The sequence below is a fragment of the Saccopteryx bilineata genome, chromosome 8 (assembly GCF_036850765.1).
Source record: "Saccopteryx bilineata isolate mSacBil1 chromosome 8, mSacBil1_pri_phased_curated, whole genome shotgun sequence".
Classification (NCBI taxonomy): Eukaryota; Metazoa; Chordata; class Mammalia; order Chiroptera; family Emballonuridae; genus Saccopteryx; species Saccopteryx bilineata.
Window position 1 is genome coordinate 8423759 of NC_089497.1, and position 18098 is coordinate 8441856.

Here is an 18098-nt window from a genome sequence, read left to right on the forward strand (position 1 = left end):
TCAAAAGTGTGTTCATCGAGATGCACAGAGACAAGGGGCAGGGCTGGGTTGAGGCAAAGATAAGCTTTAAGGTGAAGAAGTTATGTGCCTGGAATGCAATCGCTCACCCTGACCTGCCCAGTTAGGAATTTATGATCAGGTTACCCTGTAATGTTACTTTCCATAGAACCACCTTTTTTTTTTTTTTTTTTTTTTTTACAAGTCCCATGTGATATAAAAAAATTAAGTCCTCGCACTCTTTCCTCTTCCTTCTTTTCAAAATGCAAGTCAGCACACCGTCCGGTGAAAGACAGAATGAGACACAGTTTGTTCTGCGGCCTGCAATGTGTAGTTCAGGAGCTCCAGGGAAACCTGCGAGAATCAAAATGACTTTCAAAAATGCTAAGTTGTCCATTTATAACACTTACTTTAGAATGTGTTTAACCAGTATGAACTGCTTTCAACAACTCAAAGTATGGTGGGGAGGGGAAACTTTCCCTTCTTCTCCCTCCTAGCTCTTCTGCCTGGTCTCAATATCTAACTCACATGAGACAGGTGAACTGAAAATATAACCAGATTGAGTGATGTATGTACGTATGAGGGTGCCATCAGATCATGACACTTAAGGACAAATCAGGCAGTTGAGGCTTATTAAGGCGACCAATCGTCCTCCTTTAGGGAGGACAGTCCTTCTTTTGTAAGTTCCCTCCTCTCTCGAAAAGTGTCCTCCTACATGTCCTCCTTTTTGATATTGAAAGACTGTAAATGCCCATATTCAATCTATACAGAATTGATCCATCGCATGTGATGTGATGTATTTGTATTTGACATGACGACTCATCAAAGATCAGTACAGTGTGGCGAGATGAGCTTATGAGACACATGCGCTCCGCACAGGAGACCTTGAGAGAGCATGCGATATACTGAGCGTGTAAATGGCTTTGTGTACTTCTTACTGAAACACAACACGGCACATACGACACTGTAGACTCATGATTATTTCTTTCTCAGTGAATATTCAATCATAGACAGGTAGACACAATTCATGTTTTATTAATTCATTATCTATTTAATAATTTCCAAATACGTATAATTTTATTTACAAGTATTTTCCCGAAATTCGAGTTTTAGAGTGGAAATCTAACTTCAAACCGTATCTATTAATAACGCATTTTGATTAAATAGTTGCATAAAACATGATTTTTAATTAGGAAAATAATAAATACACCCAAATATCACTCCAAATTTGTGGTTTTGTTTGATATTTAGTTATACTAAATGAGTACTTTTTTCTTACAATTAGTATTAAAAATGAATAGGCATGTAAGCCTAATTACAATATAAAATATTACAAATGTTTTTATTATGCATTTATCACATTATAGTGTATTATTGTTGCAATGAACAAAATGTTTCTTTTATTTATTTATGATCTTGTTTTCTTCAATTTATTTTTGTCCTCCTTTCCATGGTAAAAAAGTTGGTCACCGGCCTGACCTGTGGTGGCGCAGTGGGATAAAGCATCGACCTGGAACACTGAGGTTGCTGGTTCGAAACCCTGGGCTTGCCTGGTCAAGGCACATATGGGAGTTGATGCTTCCTGCTCCTTCTCTCTCACTCTCTCTCTCTCTCCCTCTCCCCTCTCTCTAAAAATCAATAAATAAAATATTAAAAAAAAAAAAAAGTTGGTCACCTTACATATATGCCACCTTGAACTAAGGAGAGAATGGGCAGTGTGTATGCCTGTGAGTGTGTGTGTGCACACGTGTGAGTGTAATGGTTTGGACCTCAAAGGGCAAGAAAGCAATTCACATGAAGATGAAGGAGGAAATGTTTGGTGAACAACTGTTTGCTGGGCCGCCTTTCACAGTGGAACACAGAGAGGACCTATCACGTGGGTCTAGCTGAGTTCCTCTGTCACACTCAGTTCGTGTTAACCCAGAGTTATCTGTGCTGACAGCCCCCGTCCTGGAGCAGGTCCTGTATTGAAATCATTTTAAGTCGTTAGGGAGAAGAGCAAAGGTTCTTTTCCAAGTCTTTTGTTTCTTAAAATAACCAGCTTAAAATAATTAATATCCCCCCAAAAGGCATATTTTGGGGTGGCAAACTCTGCTCCCCCTCAGTGTCCGTACTGATCAAAATCATTGTAGCCCCCACCCACCAAGCACAGCAACAAGAACTAGCACTTCTTCCTCTTGAGGTGCATGCTCTCAAATATTCAAGGCTGGGTTGGCTGGCCGGATGCCCTCAGCCACGGGGCGGACCTGGGGCCCCGCACTGTCTTTACTCCTCTCTGCCATACGGTGTCACTGTTGGGAAGCAGCTGGTTCAGCTGAAGATGCTCCCGGTCCACTGTGTGGAGCCCGCAGGGCGCCAGTCCGTGCAGAAGCTGCAGGGGCTGTTCACGGAAAACAGGGCCCACCTTCAGGTTCTGCCAGGGCCCCCGTGTGCTCCCCTTCCTCCTTCTTACCCGTCTCTTTCAGCTTCTGTGCAGCCAGAGCTGGTCCCGGAAGCTCTGAGTCAAGATGGATTCCCCTGGTCACGAAACTTCCTCTGTCCTGTCCTTTCCTTCCTGTGATCACCAAGGGGCCACCGGGCGGCCTATTTCCACCCTCTACCCCAACCTCTAACATGTAAACAGCCTCTCTGTGTCACCTTTGCCTAGACAGTATAAATTACTCACCTTTTCCTCTCTACATCACCTCTGCCTAGACAGTCTAAATTACTCACCCTTTCCTTACGGGTCTCCTGTGATTTAAATGATATGTATCCTCTTAAGGGACCCCACCACCCTCCACCCAAAGCTATTTATTGTCTATCCTAGCCCGTGAGGGGGAAAAAACTTGCTCTTCTCTCACTAAAAAAGTAAAGAGATACAAAAAAAAAAGAAAGAAAAAAATTTCCATAGAGCTAAGATAAAATAATACCAAGTATATTTCCAGTCTATCATTTTTATTTTTCAGCCAAGTCACAGACCTTGTAGTATAACATCTTTGTGACAGTCAACGCACCCGGCCCCTTCGGCGGAGGGATTTTATCCCTTCCTTTCGCCCTCCCTCCAGCACCGCCCATGACCGTATTCTGCTTAGCCCGGTCTACTGCCAGGTTTACTGAGAAGGGAGTGAACTTGGTCAAGTCAGGGCAAACCTGGGACCGAGGGCCCCGACTCCTAGGCCTCGTCCAGGACTCAGGACGGGTCTCCGAGCCCCGTGCTCTTCCTGCAGCACCGCTCTGCACCTTCGATCTGGAGACACTGCCGGCCTGGGAAAGCTCAGGGGTCACCGAGGGGCTGGAAGGGAGATGGGAATGAGTCCGGGTGGGTGGCTGAGGCAGACCCCACAGCACCTGCTACAGTTTTCTGCATCCCATTACTAAATGCACACACCTTTTAAGAACTGCAGCTAGTCTTTGAAGATCTCTCACTCCTGTGGACCCCAAGAAGAAAGATCCGTTTGATGTGAATCCCCAGATGGAATTTATCCGCTGAGAAGGGTTTCCCATGGTCAACCGAGGGCCTAAATTTTATGAATAATGAGTCTAGTGGCCGCTTGCTGACAGGGGCTCCTCATGTCCTCTCTGTTCAGGGAAGGACCTCAGATTGAACTCTCAGCTTCCCACACTGCATCTGCCTGTAGACCATCTGAGTCAAGCACTTGTAGGGAGGCCCTGGTCTCATCTTCCTACCGGCGGACTGACACCTGCCCTGTCCAATCAGGACTGCATAAGTTTAGTCTTCATTTGCATCTTCAGAATTTGGAGATCTCATTTTGCCTAACGGAGGGAATGGGACGGAACTTTCTGTCCAAAGGCAGCCTCCCATTATTGATGGCAGCACGGTATAGGGGACACAGTTTAGGTTGTTCCCTGAGTCTGTGGTCTCCTGGGCTGCAGTTCCTTTTGCTCAAATAAATGCTTTTTATTCTTTATTATACTCCAGAATTTATTTTGGTTTATACTCTGCTCTGTGTGGGGTCTCCATCAAATCCTCTTATGTATTATTTTTTGGCTACCTGGAATTCTTCTCTTCTTTTCATGGAGAGCTACCCCTTAGCCTTTCATGTGACCTTGGTGTGTTTGGCCCCTCCCAGCCACCGCTAGCCACCCCACTGGTGTAAACACACAGCCCATGCGCAGACGGTCAAAAGATCTCCACTCCAGTACTGTAAAGCCAGTAGCCACGGCCACCATCACAGCCGCCTGGCCCATGCAGGTTCGCATTGGATTCAGACAGACGGTAATGATACAACGGAGCCAAGAACTTGTGGGCCATTACCTTTAATTCTAGCTTGCACCCAGCGGGCAAGTAAAAACACACACTGGGCTCCAAAACCTACTCATTCAGTGCTCACAAAGCTACTGATGTATCCAAGTTTCCTAGAATCAAAGGTTTCTACCTCACTAGCCTTATTCACCTCTGTTTCCCATCTCCTTCTCTCTGCACAAGCTCTGCACTAACTGGCTTCTCCCTCAGCACTCCACCATCTTGGCTGCTTCTCCTGGCCTCCTCCACGTGGCCTTTCTCTGCTCTCCTCTCTAATGATAATCTCAGGAACCAAGAGATAGCAAGCTCCCAGTCTGCCCCACTTTATAGTGTAGAAATCAAAACCTTTAATCCAATATACAAACAAGGAAGTCTGATACAAAGTCACTTATCTGAGGCATAATTGGATTCCTCATGAAAGTGCACCCCCCACATCATGCAATCAGTCGAGGGTGAGGGGAAAAGCTTAGTCTTAAAACTAAGCCTCAGGCTATAGCAACCCAGCCTGCTTCCAGCCTGTCCCCCACACCCAATGCAAACTCTAAGCGAGCAAACATATGTCATATTTACAAACTTATTTGACCAACAGGTGGCCAACCGGCCAGGGGACACGGAGGCTGCAGACGGGAGAAAGAAGAACAAAAGCACGTTCCCGACATTGTTTTGTTGCAGGAGAGCAAAACCTCGGAGGACTGACACTCAGATAACTATTAGAGGAAAAAGAGAATGTATTAATAAAAGCCGGCGGAGCACACGGGGCTATAGCTCCAAAGACACGTGCTCCCAAAATTAGATTTCTCACATCGTATATACCCTTTACAGAACACAAGTCACATTCATGGATCTCGTGATTCCTTGTCTTGAGATATAGTCGTCAATCACATGATTTCAGGATGGGAGGGGGCTTACAGGATGCCAGAGGATTATCATTTGTAAATTGCCCATTAAGGAGAGAGAAAGGGGAAGAGGAAAGGACTACTCAAATCTCCCTCCCCCCTCCTGCATTCTTGGCTGTTTTACCTTCTTTCACCAGGAGTGGAGATGGGAGGGGGTCCGAGTCTCCTTTCTCCTTCTATTCAAAACCTTCTAAGAATGAAAACCTCTTTATTGACAATATAACAGCCCTTCCTAAGCAGGAATGCAATCGGCCATCTTGAGCTGTTGTAAATCACACACACGTATAAAAAACCATATGTACATACTCTCTCTGAACACCTGGCCTAAATTATAAAATATCCTTGAAGCCTCTTATCTCAAGGGGGTTTCCATCTTCAGTTTGAGGCCTAGAGTCCCCAAACTCATGGGCCTTAGAGTTGAGTCTCTGCCACATCTATCTGAGAAAATTCTTCCTGACATTGTAGCTCCCTCTCACACTTTTTCCTCTGTGTGGTATAAAGAGTGTATTTCATCGTTGTGGCCCCAGATTCCAGGCCCTGAATTCTGAAAATCCTTGTTATCACAATCAGCCCAATTCTAGTGTCTTCTAATGAGGAGGCTTAGGGCGAGGCCCCTAGACAGCCCTGGGATGGGGCTGGTCACCAAACAGACCCAGTGATACAATGGTTGGAATGTTATTTTTAGCCCCACCCAGTGACCTCCAGGAGGTGCAAGAGAGGTTGGAGATTAAGCTTTATAAAAGCTCCTGAACCACAAGATTTGATGAGCTTTCCAGTTGGTGAATTCATCGAAATGCTAAGAGGGTGGTACGCCCAGAGAGGGCGTGGAAGCCCTAGGCCCGCCCTCTGCCCTTTTGCCCTAGTCCATCTCCCATCTGGCTGCCTCATCCCAACAGTAAATTGGCAAACATGAGCACAGCGCTTTCCTGGATTCTAGGAGCCATTCTTGCGCATTATTGAGTCTGGAGAGGTGGGGTCCTGAGAACAACCGAAGTACTCTGACAGGGGGGCAGTCGAAGGAGACTGAACCCTTAAATCTGCATAATCTGACACCAACTCCAAGGAGTTAGTTTCAAAATTGAATTGCATTGCTGGGGACCCAGTTGCTACCCAGAGAATAGGAACATCTGGTGGTTGGTGTTGGAAAACACCTACATTCTCGCACGGGATTCTGGGTTTCATTTGTGTTGGGCAGATAAAATGTATTATGCTCACTTTGTTAAAGATGGCGCCGCCCACGTGGAGGCCATCACCCAGGTGATATTAATGTGTGTTGGGGATCGTTGTAACCTGGGGCTTGGTTTTGGGATTAAACCTTTCCCACCCTTTTTGATGTGGGGTGGTACAATCCAATCATGCCTCAGTGAAGTGACTTTGTATTAGAGACTTCCTTGTTTTGTATATTGGATTAAGGGTTTGGATTTCTACACTATAAAATGGGGACGGAGCGGGAGCTGGCGCTCTTGGTTCCTGGGAAGATTAGCATGAGAGAGCAGAGGGAGCAGAGCAGAGAGCAGAAAGAGGCCATGTGGCCAGGAGAAGCAGCCAAGATGGCAGAGTGCTGAGTGAGATTCCAGTTGGCGCAGAGTTTGTGTAGAGAGAAGGAAGGAGATGGGGAACTGAGGAGAATAAGGCTGGTGAGCTAGAAACCTTTGATTCTAGGAAACTCAGATAAGTCAGTGGCTTTGTGAGCACTGAATGTGAGTAGGTTTTGGAGCCCAGTGTGTGTTTTTACTTGCCCGCCAGGTGCAAGCTAGAATTAAAGAAAATGGCCTATCAGTTTTTGGCTCCGTTGTTTCTTTACCGACTGTCCGAATCCAATGCGAACCTGCATGGGCTGGGCTGCTCTGATGGTGGCCCTGGCCGTGCCTCCTGGCTTTACAATTTGCTTAAGACTGGACTGCTATGAAGAAGGCTGCACAGCTATTCTGTGCTGGGGGGGGGGGCAGGTGTGAGAATGTTCCAGATCTCCAGCCCTCCTATTTGCATTGTCTGCCTTCCTGAAACCCACACTGAACCCGTAACAGGTGTGCCCACACTCCTTTAAAGGGCTTGCACGCCCAGCCTGGAGGCCCTCTGTGCACCCTTCCCTACACTGTCACCAAATGCCCTACAAGTAACCATTCTCCTGACTTACGGGAAACACTCCCTTACTCTCCTCTGTAGTTTCATCGTGCAAGTGCATTCCCAAACACTATCTTTGTGTTGCTTTTGGGGGTGGTGGTGGGTTGGTATCATGCCAAAGAGGATTTCACGGTGGGGAGTGGCTCCCAAACTCCTCAGGGAAGTGGTTCTCAAACGTGAGTGAGCATTGGAATCACCTGTAACCTTCATTAAAACACAGATGACTCACTGGGCTGCACTGCCCTGTGGGCTGATTCTGCAGCTCTGTGCTGAGGGCTGAGAATTCACATTTCCATCCACTTCTCCAGGGACACTGGCGCTGCTGGGCCAGCACGACACCTGAGGAACCGGGGACTCAGGGTGTGTGATGCACATTCAGGGCAGCCCTGGGGTCGCCTTTGAATGACCAGGCTTCTCATGTCTAATACTACCTTTAAAACCGGCCCCCAGAATGTCCTGGTGCGTCTCTCTATTCTTCCCACTCTGCCAGCAGGGGAGGCGTTGCCTGCCGGGTCCCCTCGTGCCCCGTGGAGGGGCCTGGGTCTGAGACCCCGGGAGCTCTTGTTGTTTCCAGACCCTCACCTGGCGTCATGTGGCTGCTCTGTCAAGGTCAGAAGCAGTATGGTGGCTGAGTTGTCTTGGGTGACTAGACTTCAAAGTTTGGAAATATTTCTTTCAAAAGAGAGAGTGGTCAAGTCCTCACCTCTTGCACACAAGCCAGAAAGCTAGCTTTCTGTCACCAGCCAAAGCGAATAGAGCCACTCACAGGACTGCATCTGCTCCTCTAGCTGTGCAGCTACACACACCGAATCCATGCGCTGGGTGATGGTGTAAACCCACGTGCAGACCCCATCTCTTCCAACAAAGTCTATATGAGGTTAAAAAGACAAGTGCTATAGGCCCTGGCCAGTTGGCTCACTGGTAGAGCGTCGGCCTGGTGTGCAGGAGTCCCGGGTTCGATTCCCAGCCAGGGCACACAGGAGAAGCACCCATCTGCTTCTCCACCCCCCCCCCCTTCCTCTCTGTCTCTCTCTTTCCCTCCCGCAGCCAAGGCTCCATTGGAGCAAAGTTGGCCCGGTTGCTGAGGATGGTTCTGTGGCCTCTGCCTCAGGCACTAGAATGGCTCTGGTTGCAACAAATCAATGCCCCAGATGGGCAGAGCATCGCCCCCTGGTGGGCATGCTGGGTGGATCCCAGTCGGGCGCATGCGGGAGTCTGTCTGACTGCCTCCCCGTTTCCAACTTCAGAAAAATACACACACAAAAAAGACAAGTGCTATAGGAAGGGAAACTAACACTTATTTCCTACCTTCTTTTTGTCACTCAATGTGTTGGTTACTGTGATAATAAGTCTCCAAGATGTCTCGTAATCACTGCTTCCTTGTGCCATTACTGGTCTGTTGGCCAACAGAACATGGCAGAAGAGACAGTGTGTCGCTTCCAGGTACAAGAGCCTGCAGCTCCGCTCTTCCGTCTTGGGTGCTTGTGCGCTGCCTGTGCTCTCTCCTCTCTCTCTCTCTCTCTCTCTCTCTCTCTCTTTCTCTTTCTCTCTCCTCTCGCTCTCTCACTTTCTCTCTCTCTCTCCCCTCTCACTCTCCCCTCTCACTCCTCTCTCACTCTTTCTCTCTCCTCTCGCTCTCTCTCTCACTTTCTCTCTCCCCTCTCACTCTCCCCTCTCACTCCTCTCTCACTCTTTCTCTCTCCTCTCGCTCTCTCTCACTCTTTCTCTCCCCTCTCACTCCTCTCTCACTCTTTCTCTCTCCTCTCGCTCTCTCTCTCACTCTTTCTCTCGCTCTCTCCTCTCTCACTCTCTTACTTATTTTTTCTCCTCTCATTCTCTCTCCCATTCTCATCATGACTGTTGGTCAAATAAGTTTGTAAATATGATATATATGTTTACTTGCTTATAGTTTGCATTGGGTGTGGGAGACAAGCTGTAAGTAGGCAGGGTCGTTATAGCCTAAGGCTTAGTTTTAAGACTGTCTTTCCCGCCCTTTTAATACTAAGATCTTTTCAAAACTAAGCTTTTCCTCAAACCCTTGACTGTTGCATGATAGGGGGTGGTGCACTCTCATGAGGAATCCCATTTATGCCTCAGGTAAGTGACTTTGTATCAGAGACTTCCTTGTTTGTATATTGGGTGAAAGGTTTTGATTTCTACAATATAAAATGGGGCAGAGGAGCCCAGGCTGGAGGAGAGCAGAGAAAGGCCACATGGAGGAGAGGAGAAGCAACCAAGATGGTGGAATGCTGAGGGAGAAGCCAGTTTGTGCAGAGTTTGTGCAGAGAGAAGGAGATGGGGAACAGAGGAGAGTAAGGCTGGTGAGCTAGAAACCTTTGATTCTACGAAACTTGGATAAGTCAGTGACTTTGGGAGCTCTGAATGGAAAGGGAAGTGTTTTCCCACTGTGTGTATTTCTTGCCCACCGAGTGTGAGCTAGGGTTAAAGGTAATGGCCCACCAGTTCTTGGCTCTGTTGTTTCATTACCGTCTGTCCGAATCCAATGCGAACCTGCATGGGCCAGGCGGCTGTGATGGTGGCCGTGGCTACTGGCTTTACACTCTTGGAGAAGCCATTGCCTGTTGTAAGCTGCTTGTTGGAAAGGGCTGCCTCACGGTGACAAGGGCCTCCTTCTGAAATCTATGTGAGCACTCTTGGAAGTGGAATGCCCAACCCCAGTTAAGCCTCAGATGACGGTGGATCCAGTTGACATTCTGACACTGCCTCCTGGCAGCCCTCACCCAGAACCTCAGTTAAGCTGCTCCTGGACTCCTGGCCCCCAGAAATGACGAGAAAAGAAATAACTGCCGTAAACTACTAACTTGTGGGGTAACCTGCTCGGCAGTGGGAGATGATGCGTCCAGGGGCTTCTCCCAGGTCATCCCATGCAAGCCTCCAGTGCCCCTGAGGGCGAGGGAGAGGGAGAGGGCTGCTGTGTTTCACTAAACCTAAAATGCTGTCCGCTGTAAGATGTCCCATTTATTCTCTGAACCACTAAGAGAGGAAAGAAATGTTGTCAATCAGATGATGACACACGCCTTCGGTTCTAAGGGACACTCCAACTTCAGGCATGTGACAGGTACCAAAATTATGTGCGTCTTAGCAATAGATGAAATGTGTTGCCTGCATTTTGTGACAGGAACTTTCTCCCAGGCACTGGGGGAAAAATAAAAGCTTTTTAAAATCGCCATTATTCAGCTTGGTGTGGAGGAGCCACTTCGTGAATGTCTGCAAGAGCTTTTGTTTTAAATAGAGAGGTCAGCTGCCTGACTGGACATAACCCGACTTCTAAGGCAAACCTAGATTCAACACGGAGCTCGTGTTTAACTAGAATCTCAACGTGGGAAATTTTACAACTTTCTCACGGTGGTCAAAGGCAGGCTCCTTTCTGGACTCTTAATCAGCAGTATCCTCTACCTTTCCCCCTCCTGACGAGCCAGTGCACCCGCTGCGGTCCTTTAAAAGCAGCCCGAGGTGCCCCCAGCTTCTTCGAGTAACCCCGACATTGTCAGCGCCCGGCTGGCATTCTCACATACATGAGGAGAACACGGCATGATCATTCCCTCCGGACATGTGAGTCAAGCGAAGCTGACAGACGCTGAGAAACTTGTTTAAGAAAACAAAACTAGAAAGTGACTGCGGCTGGAGCCCAACCAGGATCCTTCCTGCTGCTCCTGCCACGCCATGGGCGCTCCTTAGAGCGTCCTGGCCTTCAATCTAGTCACAGCGAAGCAAAAAAGAGAAAAGAAAAGGGGGGCAGCCAACTCCCATGAGCCGTTCTCAGTGGCCTCTGAATAGGCCTGTCCGTGAATAGTGAAGAGCTCACTGTCTTTCATCCGCGAATGGGGAGTGTTTCATAAACACGATCCCATCAGTCCTGGTAGCATCAGCCCTTTTCAAAAGAATGAGCGTGCGCTTGCAGAAAGTCCTTGCGAGTTGAAGACGCCAGGCAGGGAATGGAGGTACAGCGTGGTCCTCAAGCCTGAGCAGCTGTCACACAGTCCCAGCCTGGGCCGGCTGGCTCTCCTGTGAAAATGCCGGGCTCTCCACATCACGAGGTCGAGGCAGGAACGGGGGAGGGGAGGAAGGTCCGACAAAGCCAGCCCGGGTTTGGAGAGCAGATCTGTGAGGCAACAACGCCAGAAGGGAGCTGCAGGGGGAACCCTGGTGGGTTATGGATGCCTGCCTGGTGTGCCGAGTGGAGGAGGAGCCCCGGCCACGGCTGGGAAGCGCTCTGGGAACGGTCAGTGAGGTCTGCCGTGGGTACAGGGCTGGAGAGCGTGAAGCGCGTGTCATGTTCCGGAATTTGCCCTTCTTGCTACAGGTCGGCGATTCTCCACCCTGGCGCCCTATTAGAACCATCAGAGCTCTTTAAAGAATTTTTAGTGCCTTGGCCTCATTCTAGACCAATTAATTGAATCAGAATTTCAGGGAGTGGGGCTTGGTTATCGACATATTTTCCTAAGAGCCAGGTGGTTCTAACGGGCAGCCAGTTCTGAGATCCACTGATACAAGATGACCGTCTTCTAGAGAGGTAGTTCTCACCCTGGACTGAACGTTGGGATTCCATGGGCTGTATTAAAAATTTATTGATGTCTAGGTTGCATCCCCATTTGCCCTGATTTAATTGACCTGGAGTGTGGCCTATAGGCACTGGGAATTTTAAAAACTACCAGGTAATTTTTTGTTTATATACAGCTTGACTTTAGAGCGGGTTCCCAGCAAACTTGAGCAGAAGGTATCGAGCTTCGTTCCCATATGCCCTTTCTCCTCACGCGTCCATAGCCTCCCCTGTTATGGACATTGCCCACAGAAGGGAACATTTGTTACAATCGGTGAAGCTACAATGACACAGCATTATCAGCCAAAGCCCACAGCTTGCACTAGGGTGCACTCTGGGTGGTCTACATTCTGTGGGTTCAGATAACTATGCAATGACATGTATCCACCATTATAGTGTCGTACAGAGCAGTCTCACTGTTCTAAGCATCCTCTGGTCTCAGATCTTCGCCTCCCCCACCACCTCCCTGAACCGTGGCAACCCCTGATCTCTTCACTATCTCTGTAATTTTGTTTCTTCCAGGGTGTCATACAGTTGGAATCATATAGTTATGTAGCCTTTTCAGATTGGCTTCTTTCGCTTTAATAATATGCATTTAAGTTTCCTCCATGTTTTTTTTTTTTTTCATGGCTTGATAGCTCATTTATTGTTAGCACTGAATAATGCTCCATGTTTAGAATATAGATGTACTAAAGTTTATCCATTCACCTTCTGAAGAGCAGCTCAGTTGTTTCCAAGTTTTGGCAATCATGAATAAAGCTAATATAAACATTTATGTGTAGGTTTTTGTGAGAATATAGCTTTTTAACCCATCTAGGTAAATACCATTGCTGGTTTGTATGGTAAGAGTATGTTTAGTTTTCTAAAAACCTACTTGTCTTCCGAAGTTTTATTCCCACTAACAATGACTCGAGTTCCTGTCGCTCCACATCCTCACTAGTGTTTGGTGTTGTCAATGTTTTGGATTTTGGCTGTTCGACAAAGTGGTGTCTTCTTTCAATGTGCAATTCCCTCATGACATCTGATGTTGAGCATTTTTTCTTTTTCTTTTTTTGCCATCTGCATATCTTTTTTGATGAGGTGTTTAAGCAGGTCTTTTGCTCATTTTCAAAGCAGGTTGTTTTTTTATTAAGATTTTTTATTAAGATGTCTTTTAAAAATATTTACCCCCAATCTGTGACTTATCTTTTTATTATCCTGACAGTGTCTTTCACCAAGGCAGAAGTTTCTGATTTTATCAATTATTTCTTTCATTATGTCTTTGGTATTTTATCTAAAAAGTCATTGCCATAGCCAAGGTCATCTAGGCTTTGTTCTATATCATCTTCTAGTTTTACACTTAAGCATTTTACATTTAGGTCTGCGGTTTATTTTGAGTTAATTTTTCCAAAGGGTGTAAGGTCTCTATCTGAATTCACTTTTTTTTCCTTGTGTCGATCTGCTCTTTCCAGCACTATTTATTGCCTCTGTTTCTTTGTCAGAGATAAGTGAACTATGTTTATGTGGGTTTATTTCTGGGATCTCTATTTTGTTCCATTGATCTATTGGTCTATTCTTTTTCCAGTTCCACACTGTCTTGATTATTGTAGCTTTATAGTAAGTCTTGAAGTCAGGTAGCATTAATCCTCCAACTTTGTTCTTTCTCTTCAATATTGTATCGGCTAGTCTGGGTTTTTTTCCCTCTCCACATACAATACAGAATCTGTTGTTACCCACAAAATAACTTGCTGTGATTTTGACTGGGATTGGGTGGTATCCATAGATCAAGTTGGGAAGAATTAACACCTTGACCCAACTGAGTCTTTCTGTCCATGAACATGAACTATCTCTTCATTTATTTAGTTTTTCTTTGATTTCTTTCATCAGCATTTTTTTTTTTTTTTGTATTTTTCTGAAGTTGCAAACGGGGAGGCAGTCAGACTCCCACATGCGTCCGACCGGGATCCACCTGGCATGCCCACCAGGGGGCGATGCTCTGCCCATCTGGGGCGTTGCTCTTTTGCAACCAGAGCCATTCTAGCGCCTGAGGCAGAGGCCATAGAGCCATCCTCAGCATCCAGGCCAACTTTGCTCCAATGGAGCCTTGGCTGCAGGAGTCATCAGCATTTTAAAGTTTTTCTCATATAAATCTTTTATATATTTGGTTAGATTTATACCTAAATATTTTATTTTTTAGGGTGTTAATGTAAATAGTAATGTATTTTTCATTTCAAATTCTACATGTTCATTGCTGGTATATAGGAAAGGAATATCCTTTTGTACAGTAACTTTGTCTATTGCAAACTTACTGTAATTGCTTGTTCTAAAACATCTTTGTTAATTATTTTGGATTTTTACAGAGAAAGTCATGTCACCTATGAATAAAGGTAGAGTATATTTCCTTTCAAAACTGTATATCTTTATATAATTTTTTTGTTTTATTGCATTAGCTGAAATTTCCTGTAATATATTGAAAAGGAGTGATGAGAATGGACATACTGGCCCTTTTCTTGATCTTAGCAGGACTGGTTACTCACCATAAAGTATTATATAACGTTAGTTGTAGATTTTTTTGTAAATGTTCTTTATGAAGTGAGAGAATCCTATTGCTAGTTTGATGAAAGTTTTGGTTTTTGTTTTTTTTAAGCATGAATGGGTGTTAGATTTTATCCATCTGTTGTTCATACAATTATGTGACTTTTTTTTCTTTTTCAGTCTGTTGATGTGATGGATTACTTGATGTTTGGAATGTTGAACCAGCCTTGCATACATGGCATAAATCCCATTTGGTTGTGATGTATAGTACTTTTTACACATTGTTGGGTCCCATTTGATGATCTACTGATCATTTTTACATCTATGTTCATGAGAGATATTGGGCTCTAGTTTCCAGGTGATCTGTACATGCGGACAGGGTTAAGACTCACTGTTCTACATTATACCAAGTGAAATAAGTAAATCAGAAAAATTTAAGAACCATGTGATTTCACACATAGGTGGGATGTAAAAATGAGACTCGTGAACACAGATGAGAATGAAGTGGTTACCCGGGAAGGGTTGGGGGAGGGGCTCAGGGAGAGGGTGTAAGGAGTGACAGACAATGATCTGACTCTGGGTGATGGGCACACAACTCTATCAACAGTTCACATGCTTTAGAAATGTTTACTTGAAACCTGTATACTCTTACTGATCAATGTCGCCCCATTAAATTTAATTTTCTAAATAAAATTTAAAAAAAAAAGAATCACTGCTTTAAAGGCTGAAAGGAAGAAGAAAGTATGTGAGTTCTTTACATGTTGGGTTGCAACTGAATCCCAGAGTTCGTGACTTGGGTGAGGAAGACGACGGAGCGAGTATTAATGAGTGCTAAGGTAACGAAACTACTGTTCTAATTTTTTACTCAGGGATAAAATAATATATCTGACACAAAACTTTATACTTGACAATGAGTTTTCACATAGTATCTAATTTAATCACCCTGATCATGGTAGGCGGTTAGAGATAATATCTCTACTTTACAGGTTAAGAAATTGAGGCTCAGAGAGGAAAACTGACTTGTCCAAGATCAACAGCCATAAATAACCTAAATCCAGGGTTCTTGAGTGAAACCCAGTACCCTTTGTTGCTTTTTTTTATCACTTATTACCTAGTCAAAGTTCTATCATTCATTCAGTTACTCAAATGTGCTTATCAAATAAAAGTCCAGTAGTCATTCAATTCTCTGTGCCATTCAAGGAAAATGACTCTTAAAGGGGGGGGGGGGGGAAGAGTCTTCAAAACAGCACATGGAGAGAAACCACCTAGTTCAGGTCTGTGGAAGGAAGCCAGTAGTTCACTCCACCTTCAGAAGCAGAGCTGGTCGAGAGAGGGTCGTGTGTGCAGCCACGGACGGCGTGGTGCTCAGGGTACAGGCCTCCTACTTCAGCCCATTCTGGTATCTAGACTTCAGCCCATTCTGCCGCCTGGCACAGCCTCCACAAACCACCAAACCCTGATGCCCTCACCCACATAGGGGGCCCTGCTGGTATAGACGGAATACTTCTCTCGTTATGCAAAACGAGACTGGCGACCCCCTCTAGTGTGGCCCTCCCCTGGGCCAAAGAAGCACACAGTCACTCACAGATGACTTGACTCTAGCGAAGGATGCTGAAGACGGAATCACCCAGCTTGCCTCTGCAGCAACGGGTCACTAACATGTCATCTCACTTGTGTCCCTTTCCCACGTCCCCGTTACGTCCCTGTCCCCCACACCTCGACACCCGTGCACAGGGAGATGTATACGCACACGCAGATGGAAGCTGCTTCACAGACGTGCAGGGATTTTAGCTTTCTTAGACCACTGCTCGTACGCACACACAAGCCCGCCCCATGACAAACACATGGGGACTCGGAAATGGAGTCAGTGGGAGAACCAGCTTGGCACTCAGTTATGGAGCAATGAAATGTCTTATAAATGGGTAGTTATATCTCTAAGATTCTGTTGTCTCGCCCACTTGCAGAAGACTCTCCCTTAGAGACGAAGATAACCACAATGAATTTTTTTTCCCCAAAATTTTGACATTGGAAATCAGGACTTGGCCCTGGCCAGTTGGCTCAGCGGTAGAGTGTCGGCCTGGCGTGCGGGGGACCCGGGTTCGATTCCCGGCCAGGGCACATAGGAGAAGCGCCCATTTGCTTCTCCACCCCCCCTTCCTCTCTGTCTCTCTCTTCCCCTCCCGCAGCCAAGGCTCCATTGGAGCAGAGATGGCCCGGGCGCTGGGGATGGCTCCTTGGCCTCTGCCCCAGGCGCTAGAGTGGTCTGGTCACTGCAGAGCGACGCCCCGGAGGGGCAGAGCATCGCCCCCTGGTGGGCAGAGCGTCGCCCCTGGTGGGCGTGCCGGGTGGATCCCGGTTGGGCGCATGCGGGAGTCTGTCTGACTGTCTCTCCCCGTTTCCAGCTTCAGAAAGAAAAAAAAAAAAAAAAAGAAATCAGGACTCCCTCCCAAATCTAGGGAGCTAGATTGATTAAAGGGCACATAGTGTTCCCCTAGGGAACAGAAGGAAGAGCCACAGGTGGGAACCCTGCACACCTGTTTGAGAGCAGGAAATATGGCCAAAGCACATCTGAGTTTCTGCCCATTGAACTGGCAATAGCTAATTACATGGAGAAGGTTTTTCTTTCATCTTAAAGTCCTGGTTGTCATGGAAAGACTGACTCCTCTGACACTTAGGCTCTACTGTCATTTAATGAGTTTTACCTGTTCCCAGCTCTACCTTTTTCTTCTTATCCACTGATCACCTTCTTTCCACAGCTGCAGCCCCAGGGCCTCGTAGTTACATAATTTGGGAGGTTTTGGGTTAAACAGGTGTTTACAACAAGATTTCTCAGAATGTATGGCATGTGAATACAAGTGGCTAATCGTCATGAAGATCTGTATTGTGTGCACAATTTCCCAGACATTTTTTTTTTTTTTTTTTTTTCATTTTTCTGAAGCTGGAAACAGGGAGAGACAGTCAGACAGACTCCCGCATGCGCCCGACCGGGATCCACCCGGCACGCCCACCAGGGGGCGACGCTCTGCCCACCAGGGGGCGATGCTCTGCCCATCCTGGGCGTCGCCATGTTGCGACCCTCCTGGGTGTCACCATATTGCGACCAGAGCCACTCTAGCGCCTGGGGCAGAGGCCACAGAGCCATCCCCAGCGCCCGGGCCATCTTTGCTCCAATGGAGTCTTGGCTGCGGGAGGGGACGAGAGAGACAGAGAGGAAGGCGCGGCGGAGGGGTGGAGAAGCAAATGGGCGCTTCTCCTATGTGCCCTGGCCGGGAATCGAACCCGGGTCCTCCGCACGCTAGGCCGACGCTCTACCGCTGAGCCAACCGGCCAGGGCTCCCAGACATTTTTAAGGGCATCTCATAGAATACCTGGTGACTTTAGAAGATGTTGATGACATCTCAGACAGAGATTGCTATTACTTCTGTCATGGTTTGAATTATGTGCCCTCCACACAGGATACAGTGAAGTTCTAATACCCAGTGCCTCAGAATGTGACCTTACAGAGGTAATCAAGTTAAAATGAGGTTCTTAGGGTGGACCTGAATGCACTATGACTGGGTTTTTTTATTTTTAAATAGAAAGAAAGAGAGAAAAATTGGACACAGAGACAATGTGCAGAGAAGGAAGACAGTGTGAAGAGACACGAGGGAGAAGGTGTTCTTCTATAAGACAAGGGGGGCCTGAGGCCACCGGAAGCTAGGTCAGGTGCCTGGACAGACCCTTCCTTAGCGTCTTCGTGGCCCGGCTGACACCTTGATATCAG